This window comes from Camelus ferus, chromosome 8 (genome assembly GCF_009834535.1).
Source record: "Camelus ferus isolate YT-003-E chromosome 8, BCGSAC_Cfer_1.0, whole genome shotgun sequence".
Classification (NCBI taxonomy): domain Eukaryota; kingdom Metazoa; phylum Chordata; class Mammalia; order Artiodactyla; family Camelidae; genus Camelus; species Camelus ferus.
The window spans coordinates 29,612,833-29,623,520 of record NC_045703.1 but is presented as its reverse complement, the minus strand read 5'-3'; the positions used below and the strand labels follow the sequence as shown (position 1 = coordinate 29,623,520).

Here is a 10,688-nt window from a genome sequence, read left to right as displayed (position 1 = left end):
TTCATGCCATCGTGCATCCTATGAGTTTGCACTTTGCTTTTGAGCCCAGTACAAGGAGTGAAGGTCTGGCACTCTGCTGGGTGGCGCCTCCCAGGCACAGAGCCAAGCCCTTGTTTGCAGGACCCTGGGTGTCTGTTATTCATAGCCCCATCCCTGCCTAGACCCCCGTCCATCCTGAGACAGTGGAGCTGCTATGCCGTTATCATTTATTCTCTCCAGCATTTCTAAGTCCCTCCAACCTCAAAATCAGACATTACTGTGGACTCTAAGAGGGATCCACGGTAGGATGACATACATTGCTGCCCTCAAGTAGTTCATAATCCACTGGGTGGACAAGTGTCATGTGACAAACATAGGAGGTAAAATAATAGTTAGCATCATTCGATGAATGTAATAAAGTCCAAGCATTTTGAAAATGCCGACAAGAGAGCAACTCCCTCCATCTGAAAGACTGGGGAAGACGTCATTCAAGCAGGGTCAGTGCAAAGAAAACTTGAGGGGTGAATCAGGGTTTGGCAGAGAGAGAGAAGCAGGCAGAAAGAGCACAGAAGGAACACAGGCCTGGAGCCTGGATGTGCCCGGCACCTTCAGGGAATCTCCAAATCCTCTGTGCCTGGTACGAACGTGCAGGGGAGTTTGGGATGTGCCTTGGGAGGTTTGCTCACTGCGATAAGGACTCAGAGTTAATTCTGGAGGTGAAGGGGGCCAACTGTTGGGAGCAAAGGCATTATGAGGGTCAGGGGACCTAGAGGCCTCTGAGACAGCACACACTCCTATGCTCATGGCCTGGCTTGTGTAATGAGCGGGAAGATGTGTCCATAACTTTCTCTAGTTTCTCAAAAGTCCTCACGGTTCTGAGGCCAACTTCTGGGGCCAGGCCGGGGAAGAATCTCACTGCCACCCTTCTCCCCAGTTCTCCATCTACAGCCCAATCACTGGGCACAAAAGATGCCTCCTGTGCAGCCTCCCCCGACTTGAATCACATTAAAATAGAGACCCGCAGAGGGAGGCGGGTTCTAGACACAGGTGGCCACATTGGGCCTCCTCCTGGGACCTTCCGGTGGTATCAGGCTTCTAAACTACCTAAGGGTTTTTATTTACCCATATTTTAATGTCAAATGAATGGAGAATTGTCCAGTAACTTTTGCTACCAGGTTTAGATTTCAAACTTTCCCCCTTTGGCAACATCGTCTCAATTGTTTAAAACAAATCCACGATTTCCCTGCTCCTGCAGTCGCTCAAAACCAGACAGATCCCAGCTCCTCATCCCATCTCTGTCCCTCACCACCGCAGCCTTTTCAGTTTTTTATTTAGTAAGAGGAAATGTGGCTTTCTCCCCTTCACTCCACTCTGACACTTGCCTTATCGAGCCAGGCTGTAAATCTTGTCCTTGGAGCCCTTTGTTCTACAGACCAACAGTAGCAATGGAGTTTTCCAGAACAAGGTCCATGCTCTATCTGAAATTAGTTTTAGCTGTTTTGCTACAACCACTAACCATTATTGCAAACAGATTGCTCATTCGAATCCCCCTTCCTAGAGAGCTGTGGGTTCCAGGAAATGGGGAAGAGGTGCCACAGAATCTGGGCAAGGGAGAGGGCTGTTGGTTGGATCCAAATCAAAGCCCCTTCGAAGACTGGAGAGAGAAGGGCCTCGCCAAAGGGTGGCTTCCAGAGTGCTATGGCTGATTTTGGAAGTATAGAGGCTAGAAACCTGAAACACCACTCAGAAATGATTTATTTCCTAGATTTAAAACATGCAAACTTAGGAGAAGGGATAGAGTTCAGTGGTAGAGCACATGCTTAGCATGCACGAGGTCCTGAATTCAATCCCCAGTACCACCATTAAAATAAATAAATAAATAAATAAATACCTAATTACTCCCCCCAAAAAAGTTATAAAGTGTTAAAAAAAAAAAAAAAGAAAAAGAAAAAGAAAACCATGCATACTTAACCAGCAAGCATTTGTTACTATGTGCCAGGCACTGGGTCAGATTTAGAGACTCAGGAATGTGTGTGTATGTGCACCTTCATCTGCACTGCCCTCCCCCGCATGTGCCTTTCCTCTCCCTCACCTGACTGTGATCTTACAAGGTGTAGGTGCTCAACTCACCTGTGACACTCCCCTCCACCCCCTGACTCACTCACAGTCCGGAGTATGGTTCTTGCATGCAGTAGATGTCAGTGACTGTGTGCTAGAGAACTGGCTTGTTCAAAGGTTGAACTCTATGTACCAGACACTGTATCAAGTCCCGAAGACAGATAGACAAATAAAGCTCAGTGCCTGCATGCCAGAAGCTAAATGACCTTGGTGGACATGAAGGGAAGAGCTAACATTTACGTAAAATAATCTAAGACCTAAACAAAGGAGGAGATAAACAGGCATTGAAAAGGTCTGGCAAAACTTCGCTTTGATTGGCAGGGCGAAAGTGCTCACATTACCCGGACTGAGGGCAAGGAGCTAGTCTGCTTACTTCCTCCCCCTCTGGTAGAGCCAAAAGGAAAGACAACCACATCCTTACTCCAGCAGAAGAATGTGCCCAGACACTAACCCCTTCCTCTCTCCCATCCCATCTGTGAGGCTCTGGCAGCTGGGACACTCAGAAACACAGAAGCCAGGACACACACTGCCATAGTTTTGCTCAGAAACACAGAAAGGTCAGGACACCCCAGTGTCCTGGGGACAAATGCACTGGGAAGAATAAGATAGGAGGAGGTTGATTTGCACAGAAAGTCTAGAGGTTTTCAGAACTTTCTCAAAGTCAAGCAAGTACACGCACATGAACGTACACACACACACACATCTATTATCTATCTATCTATCTATCTATCTATCTATCTATCTATCTATCCATCCATCTATCATCCATCCTTTGCCCTTTCCACTTTGCTTTCAGAAGTAAAAATAAAGAAAACCAAGGACTAGAATATTTACGGGGTGAAAGGAACTGGGGCCAGGTGGGGGTGGGGCTTCCTGTTTTGATACAGACTGTAAACCAAGGACCACAGCTCTCTCTCCTCACCCTCTCCCTGGAAGCAAGCCCTGCACCCCGCCCCCCGCTTTGTTCTTCTTATAAAAAAATCCCTGGCTTCGTGAGAAAAGTAAAACAAAACACATATTACAAAATCTGTGCAATCCCATCTAATTTGAGTTTCTTTCTGAGTAATACCATCATTCCTACACTCATCACCCTCCTCCCACCCAATACTTTCTAATTTTAGAGTTAAGAGCATGGAACTTGACACAGGATATGTTTCCATTTACCATGAAAGGCATGCTTCTCCACAAACAACTCCAGGGCAGACTTGGAAAACAGGTTTAAAGACTAGACTTGTACAAGTTTGGCATGGCAATTCTCTGGAAATGTCCACCATCCCAGCAAGAGGCAGGAAGCATCGAGAACGAATATGTGTTCTGGCTTCTTTCAAGTGAAATGATTTAATTTTAAGAGTTTCAATTCATAAAATAGCCCCAGCTAATTTTCCAAGGAAAACGAGCATATTTTGTTTTTCTTCATTCTTCAAAGAATATTGGGACCATGAAAAGAATTTATACTGAATTTTCTTAAAAGACTTAATTGGGCAATACTGCTATTGCTTTTATGAAGGAATATAGTAGAATGGTGAAAGAAACAAGTTTAATAGGGATAGAAACATTTTTTGTGATTCAGAAGTTAGAGATTGGTTTAGGCTTCATGATATTCACCAATAAAAAATAAACAGGAAGGAACCCTTCAGCAGGCTATAGTTCATTTCTGTAGTTTTGAAGACTTATACATTTAGAAGGAGAAATATCTTCTATTTCTATAGAAGAAAAGACCAAGTCTTCCATTGTGAAGCTGACATTTTTATACCTACACAGATGTCCTCTTTACCTAAACTGTAGGTCAGTTCCTTTTATTGCCACTGATATAGTCAAATTATCAACATTTTCCTTTAATCATCATTTTATAAGAGGAAAAGTCAGAAAACATTCTCAATGCAGTTTTTAAAAAATCACACAGGGCTCCGACCTGTTTAGTGTCCATGTCACCCTCCTCTCACCTGCCTGCCCCCTCTATCCCCCATCCCCCAAGGTGGGCAGCACAGCTCCTGGTATACAGGCCCAGATGTTTGACTCGATTTTCTCTCCACTCCAGAGCTGCTACCCCAACAAAAAGCACTTTCTGCCCCCATGACCAGCTCCTGGGCAGAAAACGGGCTTCCCAGTTCCTCCCCTTCTACCTCATTCCTCAAAACAAGCAAATCAGAGATCAGTTCCCCTTCATTTAAAGAACTTACTGCTAAATCCCTTTGTGGAATGGATGGCAGTGCTGAAAGTAACAAGGATGAGGAAGAGATAAAAGCTTAAGGAATTGCCTCACCTCTCCAAGGCATGTCCCTGATTAGCGTTTGAATTCTTCCTTCTTATGTGGCCTGAAGGAGCTTCCTTCCATTGGTGATGGATGTTGGGAAAACCTGTAGAGATTGGAAGCCAAGTTAAATATGATCTGGCTTCCCTGCTGGAAGAATTGATCAGCAGAATACTTGGCTATTGCCTAAGGCACCCACCCAGGATGCCAGACACCGATGCCCCTCCATCTTGGGCCTGCAGCAGACTAAATAATCACAGATCTGTTTCCTAGCAAGCCTGGATGCTGCCCCAGAATCCTTCTTAACAAGGTGCTATAGTTGGCCCCTAGCAGCTCTTTGGATTTGGCATGGGATGGACTTATCTGTCATTTCTGTCCCACCCTGTCACATATCCTGGGTGCTCTGAGTGGGATACAGTCATCACCATTTATAAAGGCTGTATCCACCTTGCAGGAAAGTTTGGCTGCTTTGCCTCTTGTCTTACGAAGGGTCATCCAACAGATAAGCATTCAGCCTACTTGGCTCGCTCCCCTGTGGAGTGTCAGGCCAGAGGTTTTTATCAAATCTTAACATTTACCCAATTAGCTAGTGCATATGAATTAGTCAGGGGCTAAATACCTGCCTATAAGAAATCTGAGACATAGAAAAGGGAGTCGGCTTAATGCAGATGGAACAGTTTATTCATGTTCATGGAGAAGGCAGGTGGGCTCACCTTCTACTGGGTCCTCATCTGAAGACCTGTGAACCTGATGGTTCAGGCTCCCCTTGAGTATGAAGGGGTGGAGGAAGTGATGAAGGCAGTGACTTTCCTTCATGCTCATACCTCCCTTGTGGCCGTTTATGGGGCTCCTGGAAGAAGTTAAAGCAAAGCGTGCACATCTAGTTTATTTTAATGCAGGCAAATGGCTGGGTTTTAGAAGTTTGGGAAGATTTCCTAAGTGGCTTCTTCAGATCCAGGTCTTGTTAGCATTAACGTGCCTTGATGTGGTCCACATGGTTGTACCTTCTTACGATGATAATATAAATCAACTGAATGCACGGAGTTGTGCCTGCCAGGGAGGAGAGCATTTCTAATGTGAACATGGAAGTACAGGCATGTGGTTTCAAAAGGAAACAGAAACAGCCTTTCTTCCCCATTCCTGAACTGCTCTGGGTGCCACAAAGTCACAGATTTGAACAACTGCAGGGCTAACTGGTGGAAATGAAGTCATAATTTAAGGAGAGAATCACAGATTAAATGATGTGAATCATGCCTATGTTTCTCTGGCTGCCTCTGGAGTTTAAGCATGGGGGTGTAGCCAAATTATTAAGCATCTGTCCCATGAGGGTGACTCAGTTTCATCGGTTTGATCACCTAGATGACACAAACGATATTCCCAGAATCTTGGAGATGCATAGCAGAACAAGACTTGAATTGTCTGCCATGAACTAAACTCTATGCCTCACTTATAAATTAGCTGGAATGAAGTTAAAAGTCACCACTAGTAATGTAAACCTACACCCAGCACTGAGACATGGTTTGGATTTAATACATACCATAGTCCTGAGGATGGTTCAGGCTTCTAAATACCAATAATCTCTTGGCTACATCTGATTAAAGACTAATTCTGGGCCTCTAAGTGCTTTGGACTGTTTTTGTGTTTCTGATAAACAGCCAAATTCATTTACCAATTAAAGCTTTCATGCAGCACCCATGCACTACATACAGATTTCTGATGGAATGGTTTACAAATGAGAAGAAAAAAAAAAGAAAACGAAAAACAAAAACCAAAAAACCCACACACTCTTCTCTTAAGGTAAAACCTAGGCCTAACTTCCCTGGATTCTTCATATTCCAAAACTATTTATCCTTTTAACTCATTTTTCTTTCAATTTCCAGCAAGCTATTTTTTATTTAAATTCAAAATATCATAAGGCTTAGGTTCCTGACTCCAGTGTGAAAGAAACCCCTTCTAGGTTCACTGCCATTTGCCTAGCTGGAATGACTGACCCACCCAGTGACTAGGGAGGGCCCCGTTTTCACTGTTTCAGAGCATCAGCCCCCTCACCAACCCAGCGCTCCGGTTTTCTGCAGTGTCTCACTTCTTATCTCCTCACAGGCCCTCTCCTCTCCCTGCAAGTGACTCTTTGAAATCCCCATTTTAATCCATAAAAATAGAAGGAAAAAATGAACTTTTCTGCCAAGAAAGAGTCTTCTCAGCATATCTTTAACAGGAATACCTCAGCCTTCATTCTGAAGCTTCTGAGGACTTGGAACTATTCCCTTCATCATTTTGCCCTCCATTCCTGGACACTAGTGAGTCCTGACCAGCATCTCCCATCCTCCCAGGCTGAGGTCTCTGGCTTTTCTGTGTGCTTCACTCTCAGCCAAATGAGTCCCGAGTCGCCAGAAAAGTTGGCAACTTTTTCCTTCCTGGTGCATAACAGGAAGAATGGGGAAAAATAATTAACTGAAAAAGAATCCCAGATAGTTCATTTCTAGATGTGGCTCCGACTCCCTCTGTGGCATTAAGAAGGTCAGGTCCAGTGTCACTGGTCTTACTTCCTCATCTCTCACAGAAGGGGTGGGACCAGAAGACCTCTAAGGCCTCACCCAGGTCCAGCAAGATAGACCCTACCCTCCCTCAGTGAGCCCTGAAAGTGGCCTCCTCAGAACTGACCCCTCAGGGCTGGGGGCCAAGTGGCTGGTTCTACTCTGAGAATGCATGGGAGGGGCAGTTAGGGGGAAGAGCAGAATTACAGAAGTAGGTAGGGCAGCCAGCTAGCACTTTGAAAAAGTACAGATAAAACAAGGAAAGAGAAAAACAAACTGTATAATCTCATTATATGTGGACTCTAAAAATACCACACTCACAGAAACAGAACAGCTGGTTGGTTGCTAAGGGCAGGGGGTGGGGGTAGGGGAAATGGGTGAAGGTGGTCAAAAGGTACAAACTTTCAGTTAGAAGAAGACTAAATTTTGGGGATGTATAATACAGCATGGCGACTAGAGTTAACAATACTGCACTGTATCTACAACTAAGAGTAAAAAGCTGCTAAGGGTAGATTTTTAAAGTTTTCATCACACAAAAAATTTCACTATGTGAGGTGATGGATATGTTAACTAACCTTATTGTGGTGATCATTCTGCAATACATACATATATAAAGTCACTACCTTGTACAGCTTAAACTTACACGTTATAAGAGAATTACATCTTAATAAAGCTGGGGGAAAAAACAGTAAGGACAGCCAACAGGCACATGAAAGGATGCTTAAAATAGTGAATGATTAGAGAAATGTAAATCAAATCACCTGTGAGATATCACCTCACACCTGTCAGAATGGCTATCATCAAAAGGAACATATAAATGTTGGTGAGGATGTAGAGAACAGGGAACCTTCGTACACCTGTTGGTAGGAATGTAAATTGGTGCAGCCACTTTGGAAAACAGTATGCAGGTTCCCCAAAAAACTAAGAATAGAATTACCATATGACCCAGCAATTCCACTCCTGAGTATGTATCTGGAAAAAAAGAAAACACCAATTTGAAAAGATCCATGCACCCCAATGTTCATAGCAGCATCATTTACAATTGCCAAGATATAGAAGCAACCTAAGTGTCCATCAATAGACGAATGGATAAATAAGATGTGGTATATTTACATATACAAATGAATAGTACTCAGTCATAAAAAAGGATGAAATTTTGCCATTTGCAACAACATGGATGGAACTGGAGGGTATTATGCTAAGTGAAATAAGTCAGATAAAGACAAACACTGTGTATCACTTATATGTGGAATCTAAAAAATACAACAAACTAGTAAGTATAACAAAAAAGAAGCAGACTCTCAGATATAGAAAACAAACTAGTGGTTACAAGTGGCGGGGGGGAGCTGGCAGAGGTAGGGGATTAAGAGGTACTAACTACCATATATAAAGTAAATAAGCTACAAGGATATATTGTACAGCACAGGAGATACAGCCAATATTTTATAATGACTATAAGTGGAGTATAACCTTTAAAAATTGTGAATCACTGTGTTGTACACCTGAAACTTATATAATATTGTAAATCAACTATACCTCAATAAAAAAAAACTATGCTATTAAAAAAAAGAAACAGAAAAAAACTCAATAAGGATTGAACATTTATATGGCACTTCAGAGTTTAGACAGGCTTTCACTTACATTATCTTTTGAGGAGCATTTCTTAAAGAAGTATGTCTCCCTGTTTAAAAAAGCAAACAACAAAAACCTCAAGCCTCTTAGCATCAATTTAAATTATTTCACTATGTTTCTTGACTATGCCTGAACAAAATATAAGCTAGATATGAAATTTAATAAAAACTCCTTGAACTTTATGGCACTTATGTAAGTGTCTGGTTTTGCTGAAGCTAAATTGGCAACACCAGATTAAATGGTAGGTTTAATGTGGGTCTGCGTTGGCTTCTGCATTTGGCCTCAGGAATAGTAGTATTGGCAGAGGAAAACTGTACGCCAGGTATATGGTGGGAACAGCATTCATAACTGCAGAGCTTTTTTTGCCACTTCAGGGTCATCAGTTCATATTTAACCAAAATTCTGCCAAGAACGAGCCTTGAAAGGCAGCTCTAACCATGGCCATCCCAGACCTCTGCCTCTTCCACTTGAAGATAAGTTCATGTTTTGATGGCCAATTCTTGCTGCAAGCTGTTAGATAAAAACGGGAAAGACACGGGTGTGCGTCATACATCTGCATGCATGTGCATGTGCGCTTTTGAGCCTGGCAGGCTTTTCTTGCCACGTGCTCCGTGGAGGCCCAGGTCTCCCGCCTCACCAGGGGTGACCCCAAAGAGCCAGGCGGCACTCAGGTCTTGGTGGTCACCCTGATGAGGCTCATATAATTTGGGGGATCATCACTGGAGAAATCTCAGTGCTATATAGACCTGTTGAGAAGTGGTGGTCTGAGGTATGAGATCATATTTTGTTTTAGAGTCCTACCCCTGCTTTTTTATAACACTGTCACCAAATCACAAGTCACCAAACCTATCTGCACATCAATTTCTTCATCTAAGGGATTAGAAACATTAATCTCTAATTGCCCTTCTAATTACAGGATTGCTACAACGCACTGGTTCTCAAAGTGTGATACTCAGAACAGCAGTGTCAGCAGCATCAGCAGCAAAGGGAATTAAAATGCCAACTCTTAGGCCCCACCCTAGACCTACAGAACCAAGAACTCTGCGTTGTGGGCAATGTGTGTTTGAACAAGCCCCACCAAGTGACTCTGATGCTCTCTAGCGTCTGAGAAGCACTCTTATAAAGAAAGGAGATAATGAATGCAAACAGCAATCCCAACATCCTCATTTTGAGAACTACCGCACTCCAAAAATGCTGGTGGCTATTGTGACACCCAGGCTCCCTTTAAAACACAAATACCCCTAACATGAGGAACACCTTATGCTTTAACATGTATCAGTCATTCTCTGCAAGCATGGCAGGCAGTTAGCTAAGAATGAACCCTTTCTAGAATAGAAAGTTTGGAAGGCTGAGAGTCTGTGGCAGACAAGGGTCTAGGAGGGAGAAAGAAGGGAAGGGTTTGGAGCCACACAGATGGGTCATGTTCCAGCTCTCTGCCACTTAGCAGCTACATGACCTTAGGCAAGTTACTTAAAGTATATCATAACAACAATAATGACCTCTAAGGATTAAATGACAATGCACGCCAAGCACTCAGCTCAGTGCATGGTTTACACAGGTATTCAATATGTAATACCCATCATTAGTAGCAGGCTGTCCAAGCTACTTAAGACTACCATCCAGGACCACACTGCTCACTGCTCCTCCCTACGATCCTGTCTATTATTGTTATTATCCTCATTATCACCATCAACATCCTCACCCTTTCTGCCCCAGAGCCTCCTGACCTTAGGCTTAAGACTGCCACTCTAAGGTGTCCTGGAAAAGTTAACCACTAAGGAAGGATAGTGGGATTTCCCAGAACGGCATGGCTGCCCCAAAGGGTAGGTTGGTGGTGCTCTGGTCCCTAGAAGTGGCACTGGTGTGTACCCCAATTTGAAGCTTGAAAGATGGCAGGCAACCCAAGGAACAAGTCCTTTCTCTATGTTCACTCCCTTCTCTGGTGTGGAGGTGTGGCAGGTACAGCCTGAGATGGGTAGAGGAGCCCATTTACAGCTTTTATCCATTGTTAACCTCTTGTAGATCCGGCTCACCCAGATTTTATCTCTCAGGTGGTTCCAGCCACATGTCTGCCCAGGTTCAGGCCTCTGAGATGGATCATTGGGCTCGATTTGTCTTTTCTGGGATGACTCAGGGCCTGCTGGCTGAGAGTCTCCCTCAGCTCCCCTCCCACT

The 10,688-nt window shown here is 43.7% G+C and overlaps 1 long non-coding RNA gene across 1 annotated transcript in view; it reads right to left on the bottom strand.

Annotated features, from left to right (window-relative positions):
- Positions 1 to 4,370: 4,370 nt before the first annotated feature.
- LOC116665319 overlaps positions 4,371 to 10,688 on the bottom strand; it is a 41,844-nt gene continuing 35,526 nt past the window's right edge. The window contains exon 3 of the long non-coding RNA XR_004321881.1: positions 4,371 to 4,454. This is a non-coding gene — a long non-coding RNA (uncharacterized LOC116665319). The remainder of the gene's footprint in view (positions 4,455 to 10,688) is intronic.